We start from the raw sequence: 16,297 nt of genomic DNA, 5'->3' as shown, positions 1-16,297 counted from the left end.
TAAACTATATAAGGCATTTCTCAAATGGTCGTAGACAGAAAATACAGAAGCACAATGTGCAGGATGAGGGCTCAGGTGGAAGGTGGGAAAGGATCATTTCTAATTTGTCTCTTGGGGTGGTGGGAAAGACAGTTCAGGCTCATGCACATATGCGTATCAGGTCATTTTTAGCAGCATCTTGTTGGACCATAAGCAGCTTCTCTGTAACCATCCACCTTTCCGAACACTAGACCCTCAAAGTACAGAGCTCCTGCATTTCTCAGCCTCCAGAATTACATTTTTCCTTCATCGGTTGTATCATTAAGTCAGAACATGTTTTTTTAAGAGAATTTAAAAATATTTTTTAGTTTAGTTCTTTTTTTTTTGAGGGGTGAACACAACATCTTTATTTTATTTTTATGTGGTGCTGAGGATCGAACCTGTGCCCCCACGCATGCCAGGCGAGTGCGCTACTGCTTAAGCCACATCCCCAGCCCCCAGAACATGTTTTGGAGAGAAATCGTTCATATAAAGAAAGTAAATTTTCTGTCTGTATGTTTATTTTGAAGTTAGATCCTGACAATTGTTTTTAATGCTTATCCTGTCAAAATAAAACAAGATCTTTTTTTTTTTTTTTTTACCAAATCAAGCCCATATTGATACTAAATATAAAACCTGCAAATTAAGTTTGGGGAAGGCAATACTCTGATGTTGACATTTGATATCTCACTAGAGGCACTGCTTTCTGGGTTATCTGCTAATGTGAGTTTCAGCACCTCACGTCAGACTTTGGGGTGGGAGTGTTGAAGGTTAAGTATATATGTATACACACACACACACACACACACACACATATATATATATATATATATATATATATATATATATATATATACACACATATATATACATATATATATAATGAAATTCCCCCCCTAGGACTAACATTACACTAAATCTTCACAAACTATCATTAAATCAACCTAAGAATTGATCTAATGTAGATTGTGAAAATAATTCTATTGTTTGACAACTTAATTGCTTTTATATGATAGAATCAATGGACTTTGGATATTTGGGGTGTGTTTTTTCTGTAATGTTCTTTTCCATTGCTAGCCACACCCAATAAACTGAATTATAACTCTGTTCCTATGTTTTTATCATATTAAATGATTTCTTTTATTCCTTGCATTTTTACTATCCCAGTGTCCCATTTCCCAGAGGAACCGTTCATCTCGACAGCCAGGGAGAGCACCTGGATGCTCAAGGTAAGGTTTGAATATAAATTATTTTGCATGACTCCTTGTTTGAAGGTTAAATTAAAGCCAGTAGTATTATTGCCTACATAACATTTATTATCAAGTTTCTGGCATACAAATAGAGCCAATATTTGAGTAAATATGCTCCACTTAAATATTATTTTTCAAACTATATTCCACTTCGCAACTATACGAAGGGCTAATTAACCACTATTAGCAATTCCTCTTAAACTTTAATTTGCTTGACCATTTTTTTAAATTTTGGAGCTCTTATTGGTGATAATCAGAGGGGAAGAATATCAAGGTACAGTCAAAATGACCTCATGATATTTCTAACTATTAATGAAAAATGATTTTTACTTGATATTGCTGAACAGCAAGGCAACCGCTTTGTTACCTGAGAGAAATCATCTTGTGTCAGGGATGAAGACCCAGAAAGCCCCCCCCCCCCCCCCCGCGCTTTTTTTTTGCCAATTTGGGATTGTCTTTGGGAGACGATCATTTGACCTTCAGTTATCTCCCACTGGTACACTCGGTCTCTGTCTAATAATGCCTTAAAGGTTCATCTCCAGGAGCTCTCCAGAACAAAGAAACAATTAACTGAAATTCCACCAGATGGCAATATTTGGAAAGCCATTCAGAGGGATTTCAAAGCTGGGAGCAATTATTGTTCATACAGAGATTAGCCTCATGAAGTCTAATGTCCTAGATTCCATCAAAGGTGCTCTAAACATCTTTCATTTTATTCTTCCTCCCACAACATTGTTATTATTATTTAACTTTAAAGAATAAGGGTGGGGAGTACGTGTTGTTCTTTTGCTTCAAATTCTAGAATGCTAGAAACCTTGTTTTTAAATAATTCTCCAAACATCGTTAGTAAGTATTACAGTCTCAAATCAGTGGATAAGATAACATATTTGCTGTGGTGTGTCATTGTGAGAAATGCTATGGGTGATAGTTATTAAATAACTTGAGAAATCTAAAGTTCTTCCGCAAAGAGTAGCTTTTTAAGAAGTTGCCTTGATATTAAACCAAGAATAACTTGTGGGTACAAAATTCTTATTTGTATTGATTTAGAATGATTCAGGGTTATTTAAATAAGATGAGTAAACTCTTCCCCTTTTTTGTTGAATAAAAGTAGAAATCCAAAGCCCTGCATCCTATCCAGCAGCATTCTCCAGGGAGTCAGAGCAGATTTTAGGGCCTACTTCTCCCTGTCTTCAATGTTGGCATGTTTGAAGAAAAAGTAATAGGAAAAAAAGGTAGCTCATCTACATAGGGTGTCCCTTTATAAGTCCCCTTGTATCTGTGGATACAGGATGAATACGTCTTTGTAAACATACAAATAGTAAATATTTCATGCCTTGCAGTCTGTTACAACTATTTAAATCAATATAGGGTGAGAACATCCATAGACAACACATAAATGAATGGGCGTGCTGGGTTCAACCATATTTTATTTGTAGAATCAGACAGTGGGCCATTTTTGGCCCATGGACCAGTTTGCAGACCCTATCAGCTAACAAACTGAGGTGGGTAGAAGATGGTAGAGAACTTAGAAGACATTCCTTTGTTATTTGCTCTTTTTTTTTTTTTTTTGCACGTTTCTGCAGAGTTGCAGCTTTCTTTAACCCTCTCAGAAATTGTCCAAGTTGAGCACCACTTAGCTGACATATTTGGGAACAGAAGCATTTTGGATTTCAGGTTGTTTTCAGATTTTGAAACATTTGCACACATAATAAAGATATTTGGGGGATAGAATTCAAGTCTAAACACATTTTTTTGTTGTTGTTTAATATACACCTTAACATAACCTGAAGATATTTTAATACAGTGTTTCTAGTGCCTGCATTTGGACTGTGTCTCATCATGTGAGTCAAGCTGGGAATCCTTGTAAATGTCACATCAGAACTCAAAAAGTTTCAGTTTTTTGAGCATTTCAGATTTTAGATTTTTTGGTTTAGAGATGTTCAGTCTGTTAGTTGATGCTGTCCCCAATCTGCACGGGCAGCTGAACTTAAGGTCACTCATGTGAATTTCCAGGGACACTTAATAAAATGCAGACACACTTTACCTTTAAACAAGTTTCAGGATGGCTTCTCTGCTATCAGCGTCAGGCTCCCCAAAAAGGAGAGCAAGAAAAAGTCATGAGAGGCTGGCGAGAGAGAGCAAGCATGTTCGGAAATGGGGCTTTTATTGGGGGGGACTCTTGTTCTTTAGAAAGTTCTATCCAAAAAAAGGCCAGAAGAGGTAGAGTTACAAGGGACAGGTGAGTGTAACTCAACCCCAAGGGTGACACCTATATCTGAAGTCATTCCTTTTACTTTTCAAGCTGGGACAATGCCCAAGTCACCACAAAATGTACTGATTGGTCAGAGCTTCTTGCTTCAGGACTGGAAGGCGTGGGTCATTCAGAGTGGCTCCCCACAAGTTGATAGTTTTCTTGAGTGGGTAATTCCCTCACCAGTTACATAGTTCCTGAGATTTCTTTGCTGGGCCTAGCTACTTCTCATCTAAATCTGTTTCTGCACTGAGTAGCAAGTACCTATGCTTTATATCTTATGATGTATTTGGGTGTTGCCTGACTCCTGGGGTTAAATACTGAAGCAATGGCTAGTTATTAGGCAATTTAATTTTATGTTTTGGTCTTTGTTAAACAATATAACCATACTGAAGAAAAGTTACCGTCGACTATACCAATTTTAAAAATTACATAATAAAGTTAAAGGGAACTTTTGGGGGAAATAATTTAAAGGTTACCATCCAAAATAATTTTTCTCCTATTTTTGCCTATTTGCTTTTTCTATAAACATTCTATTTTTCCACAGTGGAAAAACGTTTGTGAACTTTGGATATTACTTGGCATTAGTCACAGTGTCTTTCACTTTTGTGGGTCATCAGAACTGTAATTAGAATAGTAAAGTGATATTTTATCTTATCAATGCACCAGAACATATATCTTAATTATTACTATCTTACAAATTTTTACCACCAATTTCCATATAGGCTTTGCTGTTGTTTTAGTTGGTTTGATTCATGTCACTTTATCTATTTCCTAAGAACACAAACTCCCAGAGTGTGGAGGACATGGCCACTGAGTTATTATGACTTTTAATCAAAGATAATGTATTTTTCCCAGAAGGAAAAATTTACAAGCATATGTAGTTCTAGGGTACGAGTGCCAACACAACTTTTATCACAAAGAGCATTTGATTTATTGAATAATACTTATTAGATTTCTACTATCTGCAATGCACTATGCTGATTGTTTGGAAGTGTGTGTATGAGGGCATGACAATGTGCTCATTCCACATTTATTGTGTAATTACTATGAACTAGGTATTATCAGGTCTTGGTGGATACAGGATGAATACAGGAGCAAAAAAAATGGCTTTATTTGACTTTATTGCAGAGCTAAGAATTATATATATATAAAACAGAGAAATGAGATGCATCATGGAAGAAATAGTTAAAATATCATGGAAATTTGGGAGGGAGGAGTTAAAATATTATGGAGAAGGGTAGAAGAGATGCCACTCACCTCAAATCATGAAGGTAAGTTGGTTTTGGATACTGAGGGTTGATGTTATTTGACCTTCAACGCCATAAACACTGAGTGCCAACTGTTTGCCAAGTTCTTTGCTAACAGCTGGAGATAGAAAGGTAAATAGGGCAGAGCTCTTAGTGCATACTGTCCCCTGAAGCAGAGTCTGGAAAATAACTGTAGATGTGATAAGAAGGCTAGTGAGTCTGGCAGAGGACGTATGGGGGTAGCCTGAAATGGGAATTTCCTTTAATGAAGTTCTTCGGTGGCTTTCTTTGGGTATAGTCTTCCTTATCAGGTATTGTCAGAATCTGTGGGAGGGCTGCTTCTGGAAGTGTGCAGGCTATTGTAGTTAAAGTTTGGATGGCAGTGAGTCCCCTAGTAAGTTCCTTCCTGAGAGTGCACAAAGCTTAGACCCAGGATGAGCAAGACCTTCAAGCTGGCCTTACCCACTGAGAACTGAAACAAATCTCTAAGAATTGCAGAGTCTCAGTGTGTTTTGCTTTTCTAACAGTTGCAGCCTGAAATGACCATCTAATCCAAATCACTCATTTTAAAGATGAAACTCCTTGGGGAGGAGAGTTTGACCTTCCTGGGGTCAAACATTTGGTGACAGAGCCACAGTACAGAACCTTCAGGTTGTGATTCTCATAGTTCTATGCTACTGGTTTAATTTTTTTCTGCCTCATCTGTACCATACAGGTAATAAGAACCACAAAGAGGATGAGCCTAAGCAATAACTTGTATTTTACCCATCTCATACCATAGCCAAAATTTTTATCAAATTTTTAATTTAAATAGTAATGAATTGATGAGTGATGGGAAGAGAAGGAAACTTGGAACACATTCTTAGATCTGCTACTTACCTCCTTCAAATGGCTTGACCCCACTTTCCTCATCTTCAGAATAGAGACATAATACATCTTGAGTTGTGAGAATATAGGTAATATAAGTGCTGGCTGTATCAGGGACACTCAGAAAATATTTGTTCTTTCTACTTCCCTCCTCAGAGCTACCAGTTCTTCATAGAGTTCCATCTGTTTATTAGTGAGGATATCTGATAAAGATTTGAAGTAAACAATAGCATGAGAGTGCATGTATAAAACTCTAGGGCAGAGCTTAATGTTCTCATGTCTGAATTCCATTAATTCTGCTTAGAGAGTCAGATGCTTTTGTTTATGGTTCCTTTCTCCTTCTGTAACTTATATTCTGTGGATGTGTTGGTAGGACTGAAGTATTCATTCATTCATTTTATCTGTGGTTTAAATTGATTTGTCAAGCATATATAGATGAGTTTCTAAGTAAAGAAAATGGCTAAATATTAACAATCACTGAATGTAACTGATGGATATGAATGTGCACTATACTGTTATGCAATTTTTTTATATCCTGGATGTTCAAAATTCCCTAGGTCAAATTTTTTTAAGAATTACATATTAAATATTAATGAAGCTTCTACCATGGTTCCCATTACAGTGCAGGGGGCAGAAGGCACATTGGAGGCTATTCAGGGTCTCAGCCTGCATGAAGCAGGGTCCACTGTAGGAAATATTAATGAATCAAGCAGTTCTATTGCCAGATGCTGAGTGCTGTGGAGGAGAAGGGCAGGATGCTGTGGGAGCCCTGTGCAGGGATAGCCAAGGAAGAACTGGTATGGGAAGGTCAGACGAGGCTTCTGAGTTCATGGACATCAACTCTGAGACTGAAGGGAAGAAGGAGCTAGCCATGTGGTGGAGAGAGTGTATTGCAGAGAAGAGGAAATCATGTGGGTAGAAAAAGCAGCAGCTTCAAAGATCTGGAGAGAAAATATGAGAAGCATATGGTATGTTGATACAATGGAAAGAAGTTCAGCAAAGAAATGAAGCATCCAGCAAGTGGTAAAAGATAGGGCTGGATGGACAGGAAGGTCCTTTAAGACCACCTGTCAGGGATAGTGGGAAGCAGTCATCTGGAGCCTGTGGGTTCAGTGACTCCCTAGGAGTTCCACCAGTGGCAGGACTGTGGTGGGCAGATCATTGTGCTGGGTGTCTGGCATGAGTGAGGTTTTTGCTGATATTATTTACTAAGAGAGCAAATGTGATGCCATTGATATCCAAGAGGCTGCCTATAGGGATTTGAGATCTAAACCCTAAGAAGTGAAGTATGGTTTTTGGAGTCATCAGCATGTTAGCAGAATGTCATATGCACAGATAAGATTGCCCAAGGAAAGCATAAAATGAGAGTCCAGAGTCCATCCTAAAGATTGCCATCATTTAAATGATAAATTAAGAAAAATGTTCATAGCAGCACTGTTCACATTAGCCAAAATGTGGAAGCAATCCAGTTGTCTTGTACAGATGAATGGATAAACAAAACATGGCACATACAACATTGGACTATTATTCAGCCTTAAAAAGGAAGGGAATTCTGACGTATACTACTCTCAAAGTTCATTAATAGTATAGCAAGTTACATGAAATAAGCCAATTACACACAAAAAAAATCACATATTCTATGTGATTTCACTTGTATGAGGTACCTAGAGTAGTCAGATTTATAGAGACAGAAAAAATGTTAGTTTACATGGTCTTGTGGGAGAGGGAAATGGAGATTAAACATTTAGTGTGTAGAGTTTCATTTTAGAATAATGAGAGTGTTCAGGATCTGGGCAGTGGTGGTTGCTTTATGTGGATGTACTTAATGCCATAGAATGTATACTTACAAATGGTTATGATGGCAAAATTTTATGTTATGTGTATTTTATCACAATTTGAGAGAGAGAGAGAATGAGACTGCTACAGATTAGCTAAAAACAGGAGAAGAACCAGTTGAGTACGTTATCATGGAAACTGAGGGAAAAGTGTATTGTAAGAATGAGCAAAGAGTCAATACATCCAAATGGTCCACTGAGGGAAAGTGAGATAATGACTAAAAATTTCTATTGATTCAGCAACAAGGAGGTAGCGATTTTGCTGAGGATAATTTCGGTGGCATGATCAGAGTAGAAGCCAGATACAAAATTGAGTGAGGGAGAAATTGAGATGTGGAAAAGGTGGGTTTAGATAACCCTTTAAGGGGTTTGATAAAGATGGAGGGCAGTAGGGACTTTGTGGGAGAAGAGCTGACTCAAGGCCAAAAAGACTGGAGGTCTTCCAATGCTGCTGGGGAGGAGTCAATAGAAAGGAAATGTAAGGATCTGGCAGAAAGTTACAGACCAGGTCTCTGAGAAGGCTGTGGCAATAGGCCAGAACACACCCCTGCATTGCCACAAGCAGGAGAAGAGTAAGATGGCTGCCCTTCAGGTAAATGTGTAGGTTTGGGAGTGGGAGTTCAGGTTCTGTGCTCATGACTTGAATAGCTTCTGTGAAGTCAGGGAGGCTATCTGCTAAGGGAGGAAAAGGTGATAGGGTTAGGGATAAAAGGAAATGGAAAAGTATTGAAATGGCTGGCTGGTGAATAATGACAGCACTGACTGACCAGGGAAACAAAGATATGGAAGCATTGAGACCTGCCAGGTTTGGAGGCTTTGAATTTATACTTGTGCTGTTTTTCCAGGCAGCTATTTTTTTTTTCTTCTTTCCAGCCAGGCTCAGCAGTTCACATGAAATACACATACCTGGCAGATGAAAACCATAAAAATTTCTTTTGGGGAAACGTGGAAGTACATTTATTGTTTATAAAAAGGGCAAGACATTTATTCCAAAGTGGCCTAATTTGGGGGAAAAGACGGCCAGCGTCTCATTGGGGAGTTCTTCTGCCCAAAGGAATCCAAGCAACCCTAAATAGCCACCCTAAATCTTAATATCTCCAATAATTGACAAATAATAAAACACAAACACTCAGTAATATATTTACAAAAGCGAAGCCCCTGATAGATCTAGTCCACATGGGTTCTTGAACTAGACAAAAACAAAATGGCTCTGGTTTATTTATGGGGGCACATCAAAGGCAGGGATAAGGTTTCACGGGCTGTCTTGTAGTCAGCAGGTTGATTGACATCTTGGCAGGTCACACCCATCTCAGGTGCTGTGTGGGGTCTTAGGCAGAGCTTCAGGGGAAAGTTCACCTGAATCAGGCATTCAGTCCCTGTGGGGAGTGCCCCAAGGAGTCCCCGGTACCAGACTTATCCCCTCAGGAGGCTACTATGCACAACATAGTCCACACACAGCCCACAGATGGCTGATGACAACCTAACACTTTACTCAGCCTCAGGGCTGGGTTAAGAGTTGCTGACTGCTTGATTTATAATGAAGTTAATACTTGTATAAGGATTATAACTAACTCACCTGAGTTTTCTGGCTATGTAAATTACTGAAGAGCAGCCTTAAAAATATCTGAACAGTTTATTGAGTAGTCTGATGGCATTCTACTACTCCACACACTACCTTCTCACAAACTTGGATCACTTGTCATGGGTACTTGTGGCCCCAGAGGCAACTATCGTGTTGTATAGAGAAATAAAGGTTAACTAAACCTTGGGTAAGTTTAATGCATCATATACCTCTATAGACTTTTGCCTTCCACATAGTATACCAGGATCCATGTGAGTAATTTTTGCTAGCAAGAATGCCACTAAAATTACTGCAGGTGAAATATCAAACTTTTCTTTACAAGTGGGCTATGGTATGTTACTGAAGGCTTACAGACTGGTGCTGAAATGGTTGCATATTTTGAGGTCCCTAATCAATAAATGTTTTCATTTTCCCCACCACACTTCACTTTCTGGCTTTACTTTTCTGGTCTTGAGCATTAACAAGAATAATTCATAAACAAAGAAGATAGTCACTAACCTTGTCATTCATTTTCCCCATTGGTACCCTAGACTTTCGAGCAGAGTGATTGAATAGGGCTTTCTATAATGATAAACATACTTCGTATCTGTGCCATCTCATTTGGTAGCCACTAGTCGCAGGTGCCCACTGAGGATACCAAATGTGGCTATGAAATCAAGGAATGGCATTTTACATTTTATTATAATTAAATTCAATGTAAACCACAGGAGGTCAGTGGTTTCTATATTGAACAGCCACTGTAGAAGCCAGATTATATAGAACTGGAATTTTGAACATAGCTTTTGAATATACAATAGAACCACCCCAGGAAGCTCCCTCCTGTCTGATGTGCTCAGAAGTCTGACCTGGTCCTGTGATCAGCAAGTTGGTAATGGTTGAGAGATTCTGATCAATGTGAGTTTGGGGGAAGGAGTCAGATCTGAAAACCATCTTTAGCCATGGTGCATTCACCTTTGTTTCTTCCTAAACTAACTCCCGAAAATGTGGATGAACAAGCATTATTTGATGCCTACTGCATACTATGCATTTTGGTAGCAATTTTACATATCTTGTCTCATTAATTCTTCTATGTCCCATATGAAACTTGTTTATGCACCTTACAAATGAGCAAATTGACTTCCAGATAGGTTACTATCTTGTTGTTTAAGACACATAGCTGAGTAAGTTGTAGAATCAGATTAGAACCCAAGCAGGTGTTGGGTTGCTATCTGTACTACTGGTATTCTCAGCTAGATGCTCATACTTAGAACTGCTTAAGAAGTAGAAAACCCCCAGGGTTGGACTGGAGGTAGGGTACAGGTAGTGGAATGCAAATAATTTGCTTCTCAGTGTGTGTGTTTTAATTTGAGTTCTCTTAGAAGTTGAACTTGTATTCCTCTCTCCTCTCCCTACTGTTTTCCCTCCCTTCTCCACCACTTGAGTTGTGTTGACTATGTTATCCCTTCATGGAAATGCAATTGTTAATGCCATAGAAAATATACAATTGGGTTAAAATTGCTCAAAACACAAAGACATATTCTAGCATCTTGGTTGCCATGTAGGCAAAAATCTCAAACCACTTGGTACTTGGATGTGCTTATAATTTATGATAACTACTTATCTGTAGCCATTTAATGAGACATGTTACAGAATTCAAATGCTGCCCCTGTGCCTTCTCAATGTCTCTTACATGTGTGATATTTTCTTCTTCTTTAGTATTTTCAAATTTTTTCACTATGAAAAATGTAGAAATTGTGAAAAGCTTACCGTCCTATCCCAAGAAATCATTTGTTGTTTATTGTTTTAATAAATTTTGTTTTGTATATTTAAGGTATACAATCTGATGTTATAGGTTACATATAGGTAGTCAAAAATTAGTATAATGAAGCAAATCAACATACTTATTATCTCAGTTACCATTTTTTGTTTTGTTTGTTCAATGCTCTTGCAACAAAATCTGGTCATTTAGCATGATTTCCATATATAGTACAATTTTATTACCTAAAGTCCTTTTTTTTTTTTTGTACCAGGGATTGAACTCGGGGGCTCTTAAACACTGAGCAATATTACCAACTCTTTTTTCATATTTTATTTAGAGACAAGGTCTTACTGAATTGCTTAGGGCCTCACTAAAGTTGCTGAGGATGGCTTTGAACTTGTGATTCTCCTGCCTCAGCCTCCCAAGCCTCTAGGATTACAAGCATGCACCACTGCACCCAGCACCTAAAGTACTCTTGAATATTAGCTCTCTAGAGTTGTTTCCCCTACATATCTGCTACTTGGTATCCTGTTTTATTTTTTCTTTTTCCTTCTAGTCCTCATTCATATAATTTTATGTAATTGTTACCAGACAGTATATATTTTAGTACTTTGCTCTTTTATTTCATTTTATCTCCAGCAGTTTTCTATGCTGCTGTCTGTATTTGCAATTGTATTTTTAATGCCTGTAACATATCTATAATGTTATATACCATTATGTATCAAACCTGCCATTGTTACTGTATGGAGTCTATTTTAAAACTAACTTTGGTATGTTTTCAACTTATGGGTTATAACTGACTAAATAATATCCCTGAGGGGTGGTCTGAGACTCATGTGTCTCCACATCCCCCTGTGAATGTTTTTTTTAAACATTTATTTTTTAGTTGTAGGTGGACACAATACCTTTATTTTTATGTGGTGCTAAGGATCGAACCCAGTGCCTCACACATGCTACGTGAGAGCTCTACCCCGAGCCACCTCCCCAGCCCAGTTTTTATTATACTAAGGAATTCTTAATTGGGTATTAGTTCTGATTTTTTAAAAAAATTCTTCACAAGTATAATTTTTATTTTCCAAATACAGTGTTCTCAAAAGCAATGGATGATACATTCTATTTTAATTTCCTCTCAGACCCTTGGCATCATCTGATACATACTTTCTGTGTTCTGTATAGTCTATAAAACCAGCATGGCATCAGGTTGCCTGGTTACTTGTTCTGGGAGTGACACAGATTATCAGCATCCTTTATCTCAAATATCATTCTGCTTAAAATGTGTGCGCTGACGTGTCTGCCTCTGTTCTAAAGTTAGCAGTGCTTCATTCGTCAAGAAAGTAATTCAAATGAATCTAGATTATCAGGCTAATATTCAACTACACTAGGGAACTTGAGTGGTAAAGGTCAAGATAAGCTTCCTAGTATCTCCCCAAAGGATTTGCTTCTAGGCCTGCAGATTTTTTAATCTTCCAGCCAAACTCCAAACCCTGCTCTAGATGCTGACTTGTTACTCAGTTTTGGTTTTTCAAGGAACAACTACACTCTGTGACTGCTTGTTAGAGTTTCTCCCAGGCACTCTTGTGTTCTCATCATTGTTTTTGCTCTTGGTGAGTGACACGTTTCAGGCCTGTGTGAGTTAATGCCTTTCATGCACCATTACTGAACTGAACTGAACCTTTAGCATCCTCTTCCAGTGCTGGGTTTAGAGAAAAGGTTTCCTTGGTTTGTCCAAAAAAAAAAAAAAAAAAAAAAGTTTTGAATGCTTAGAATGTTGTGTAATGACATTATTGCCTCTAGCCAGAAGAACCCTATTTCTATAATAGCATCTTAGGATGAAAATATCCAACCACTCCTGCTTAAGGAAATATTTCCCCTACAATATAAAATGAAATAGTAGCACAGGTACTCACAGCTACTTTATTTATTTAAAAGGCTGCATCTCAAAAAAATTTTTTTTTGATGTTTTACTGTATAGTGAGATATCAAAACATGAAGCATTTGTTTTTAAATTTTAATTCCGTTTATGTAAAATTATTTTGAATTACATAAGAATGATAGAGGAGAAAATTCTGATTGGAAAAATTGGCAGTTCTGGTTCAAAGAACAGAATCATTTACCTGGTTGGTATTCAATAGATGCTTTTTTTTTTCTTAAAATATTTTTTAAGTTGTCAATGGACCTTTATTTTGTTTATTTATATGTTGTGCTGAAAATCGAATCCAGTGCCTCACACATGCTAGGCAAGCCCTCTACCACTGAGCCACAACCCCAGCTCTCACTAGATGCTTTTAACTGACAGAATTTTGGATATTTTAAGGTGGTCATAAAAGGCTTCAGGAGAAGTCAACTTTGAAAAGTCTACTTCTGTAAAATGGAAAGTTTAAAAAAGAGAGAAAAGACATTCCAGGCGAAGAATGGAGCATAAACCTTCTCAAGGGGTTAGGAAAAGATTGATTTTAATGTAAACAATGGATGATCAGGAGAGAAAGATGAACAAGGGCCAAATTGTGCAGAGGCCCAAATATCAGATGAAGTATGAACTTTATATTTTAGACTTTATATTTTAGGAAATACTGAATATGAGGCAATGTTCTCTAGAAAAAAAATCAGTGTATAAATGCCACATTTTTTTTATCCATTCATCTATTGAAGGACATCTAGGTTGGTTCCACAGTCTAGCTATTGTTAATTGTGCTGCTATAAACATTGATGTGGCTGTGTCCCTGTAGTATGCTCTTTTTAGGTCTTTTGGGTATAGTCTGAGAAGGGAAATAGCTGGGTCAAATGGTGGTTCCATTCCCAGCTTTCCAAGGAATCTCCATACTGCTTTACAAATTGGCTGCACCAATTTGCAGTCCCACCAGCAATGTACGAGTGTACCTTTTTCCCCATATCCTCGCCAGTACTTGTTGTTCGACTTCATAATGGCTGCCATTCTTACTGGAGTGAGAAGGGCAGCAGAATAAAATAGACACTAGTATTGCTGCATGTATAAACATGGCTGTATAACCAATGTGATTCTGCAACCTGTACACTTGGAAAAATGAGAAATTATACCCCATTCAAATGTATGATATGTCAAGATCATTGTATTGTCATGAGCAACTAATAAAAAAGAAAAAGAAAAAAATCAGTGAGTTTTGGCGATCTAAACAGTTTTGCTACTACCTTCTCTAGTTCTTCAATTAGATTTGCACTATATTCATGTGTGAAAATACCTAATTGAGCCACATAAGCATGTATAATTAAGGCATGTTGGTAATAAAATATTTTTTAAAAAATAAAAAGGGAACCAATCTATGGCAGTTCTGGAAACCTCAATGGGGATCACAAACTAAAAAACCTAAAAAACTTCTAGGAGGGGCTGGGGATACAGCTCAGTTGGTAGAGTGTTTTGACTCAAATGCACAAGACCCTGGGTTCAGTCCCCAGCATCATACACACACATACACACACACAAAAAAAAATTAGTAAACTTCTAAAAGATGGAAAAGGGATAGGATTATGTGATAAGTTTTAAAAAGAGCAAAAGAAGAACAAATATAGGAAGCAAAAAAAGGGAACAGCTCATCTAGGTGAAATAAGAGAATAGAAGAAAATAAAAATTATAATGGTTTCCCTAAATAGATAATGTTTTGCATTCATTAAACTCGACTACTCTTTCCCCCATCAAAATAAGTTGGTCAAAATAAGAAAGTATAAAAGTTCTTGCAAATTAAAAATGTAATTATCAAATTAAAAATCATTAGGACTTCCAGAGTGAAAAAGGTGAAAAAGGTGAAAAAATGGAAAATATGAGAAAAGTATTAAGGGCACAGAAGAAATATCTAGAGGGTCCAGCAGTCTTTAAAAGTTATTAAAAGACATAGCAAACAAAAGCAGAAAGATCAGATTAAAAGAGGCCATTAAATATGGAACAGGATAAATTAAAAAAAAAAAACATCTTCCTGGAATTTAAGAAGAGATCTTAGAGCTTCTGTGGTAGACTGTAGAACTTCTTTCATAGTCCTGAGGGAAGTGAATAACTTATAGATGAACTCCAGAAAAATATTTTTTTAAAAAAATAAAGGATAGTATTACTACCTGTTAAACTATGAAACTATTGGAAGAACCCGGTTATATAAAAATACAAGAAATTCCAGCCTATAATTGAGAGTCAATGGCATTATTCCTTGGACTAAGTTAAGAAATATAATTTTAAGAATGTCACTTAAAAGTTGTAATGGTATGTGCCGACAGTAATTCCTTTGTGCCGACAAAGGAATTAGTCCAAATGAAATAATAGGTTCCATGAAGAATGTCTTAAAAAAATAGCCAAAGCTATTCTGAGCCCCCCCTCCAAAAAAAAGCAATGCTAGAGGCATCATGATACCTGAATTCAAATTATACTACAGAGCTATAGTCACAAAAACTGTGTGACACTGGCATAAAAACAGACACAGACCAATGGTACAGAATAGAAGACACAGAGATAAACACAGAGTCATTTGATCATTGACAAAGATACCAGAAACATACATAGGAAAAAGTGGTGTTGGGAAAATTGCTTATCCATATGAAGAAGAATGAAATTAGACCCTTATCTTTCATCCTGTACCAAACTCAACTCAAAATGAATTAAAAACCTCAGAATTAGGTCAGAAACCATGCAACTCCTAGAAGAAAACAGGGTCAATAACATAGGGTCAATAACATATAGGCACAGGCAATGAGTTTCTCAATAGGACCCCTGAAGCTCAAGAAATAATTCCAGTAGTTAATAAATGGGTGGTACCAAATTACAAAGCTTCTGCACTGCAAAGGAGATAATTAAGAATGTGAAAAGAGAGCATGAGTATTTTTTAATCATAAGATGATGATATATGTTTCTTCAGCCCCCCCCCAAAAAAATAATTAAAAGCTCTAGGAAAACGAAAATATATATGTCGAGATTCAGATTTACTTAAAATGAAGTGTGCTTTTAAATAATTAATGCCATATGATACAAAGAATCTGTTTGACTTTGATGCTTTTACTATAATATTCTTTTGATTGTGAGACTTAAAATGATAGAATTTTTTCTTCCTTTTGGAAGGTAACACCACATGATTCTTGAAAGAATAAGAAATTACGTAGTCATAAATGCTGTTTACTAGATTTCACATTTAGAAGCAATCTATAGACAAAACAAAGACAACTGTAGTCATAGATTAGAATGTAAATGTTAACCTTTTATAAAGGAAATACATATGCTAAAATCACACAAATTAAAAGTAGAGAAGCCTGGGAGGAAACATATAATGGAGAATCAGTGGCACTGTTCCTTGGAATAAGTCAAGAAATTTTTAAAGAAAATTTCTTAAAAATCGTAATGGTTTCAAAGCCAGTCTCAGCAACTTACTGAGGTCCTAAAGAACTTAGCGAGACCCTGTCTCAAAATAAAATTAAATTTAAAAAAAGGCCTGGTGATGTGGCTCAGAGACCCTCTCCTCTGCCCCCCCCCCAAAAAAAACGTTGTAGTTGTAACTGC

At 37.0% G+C, this 16,297-nt stretch overlaps 1 protein-coding gene across 1 annotated transcript in view; it reads left to right on the top strand.

Moving 5' to 3' along the window:
- Positions 1-16,297, top strand: part of Mapre2 (microtubule associated protein RP/EB family member 2) — a 152,026-nt gene that overhangs the window by 26,248 nt on the left and 109,481 nt on the right. Inside the window, exon 2 of the mRNA XM_077792227.1 lies at positions 1,186-1,247. The gene's annotated coding sequence lies outside the window, so the exon portion shown is untranslated. The remainder of the gene's footprint in view (positions 1-1,185; positions 1,248-16,297) is intronic.

The sequence above is a fragment of the Urocitellus parryii genome, chromosome 13 (genome assembly GCF_045843805.1).
Source record: "Urocitellus parryii isolate mUroPar1 chromosome 13, mUroPar1.hap1, whole genome shotgun sequence".
Classification (NCBI taxonomy): domain Eukaryota; kingdom Metazoa; phylum Chordata; class Mammalia; order Rodentia; family Sciuridae; genus Urocitellus; species Urocitellus parryii.
This window is presented reverse-complemented; position numbering and strand designations above follow the sequence as displayed.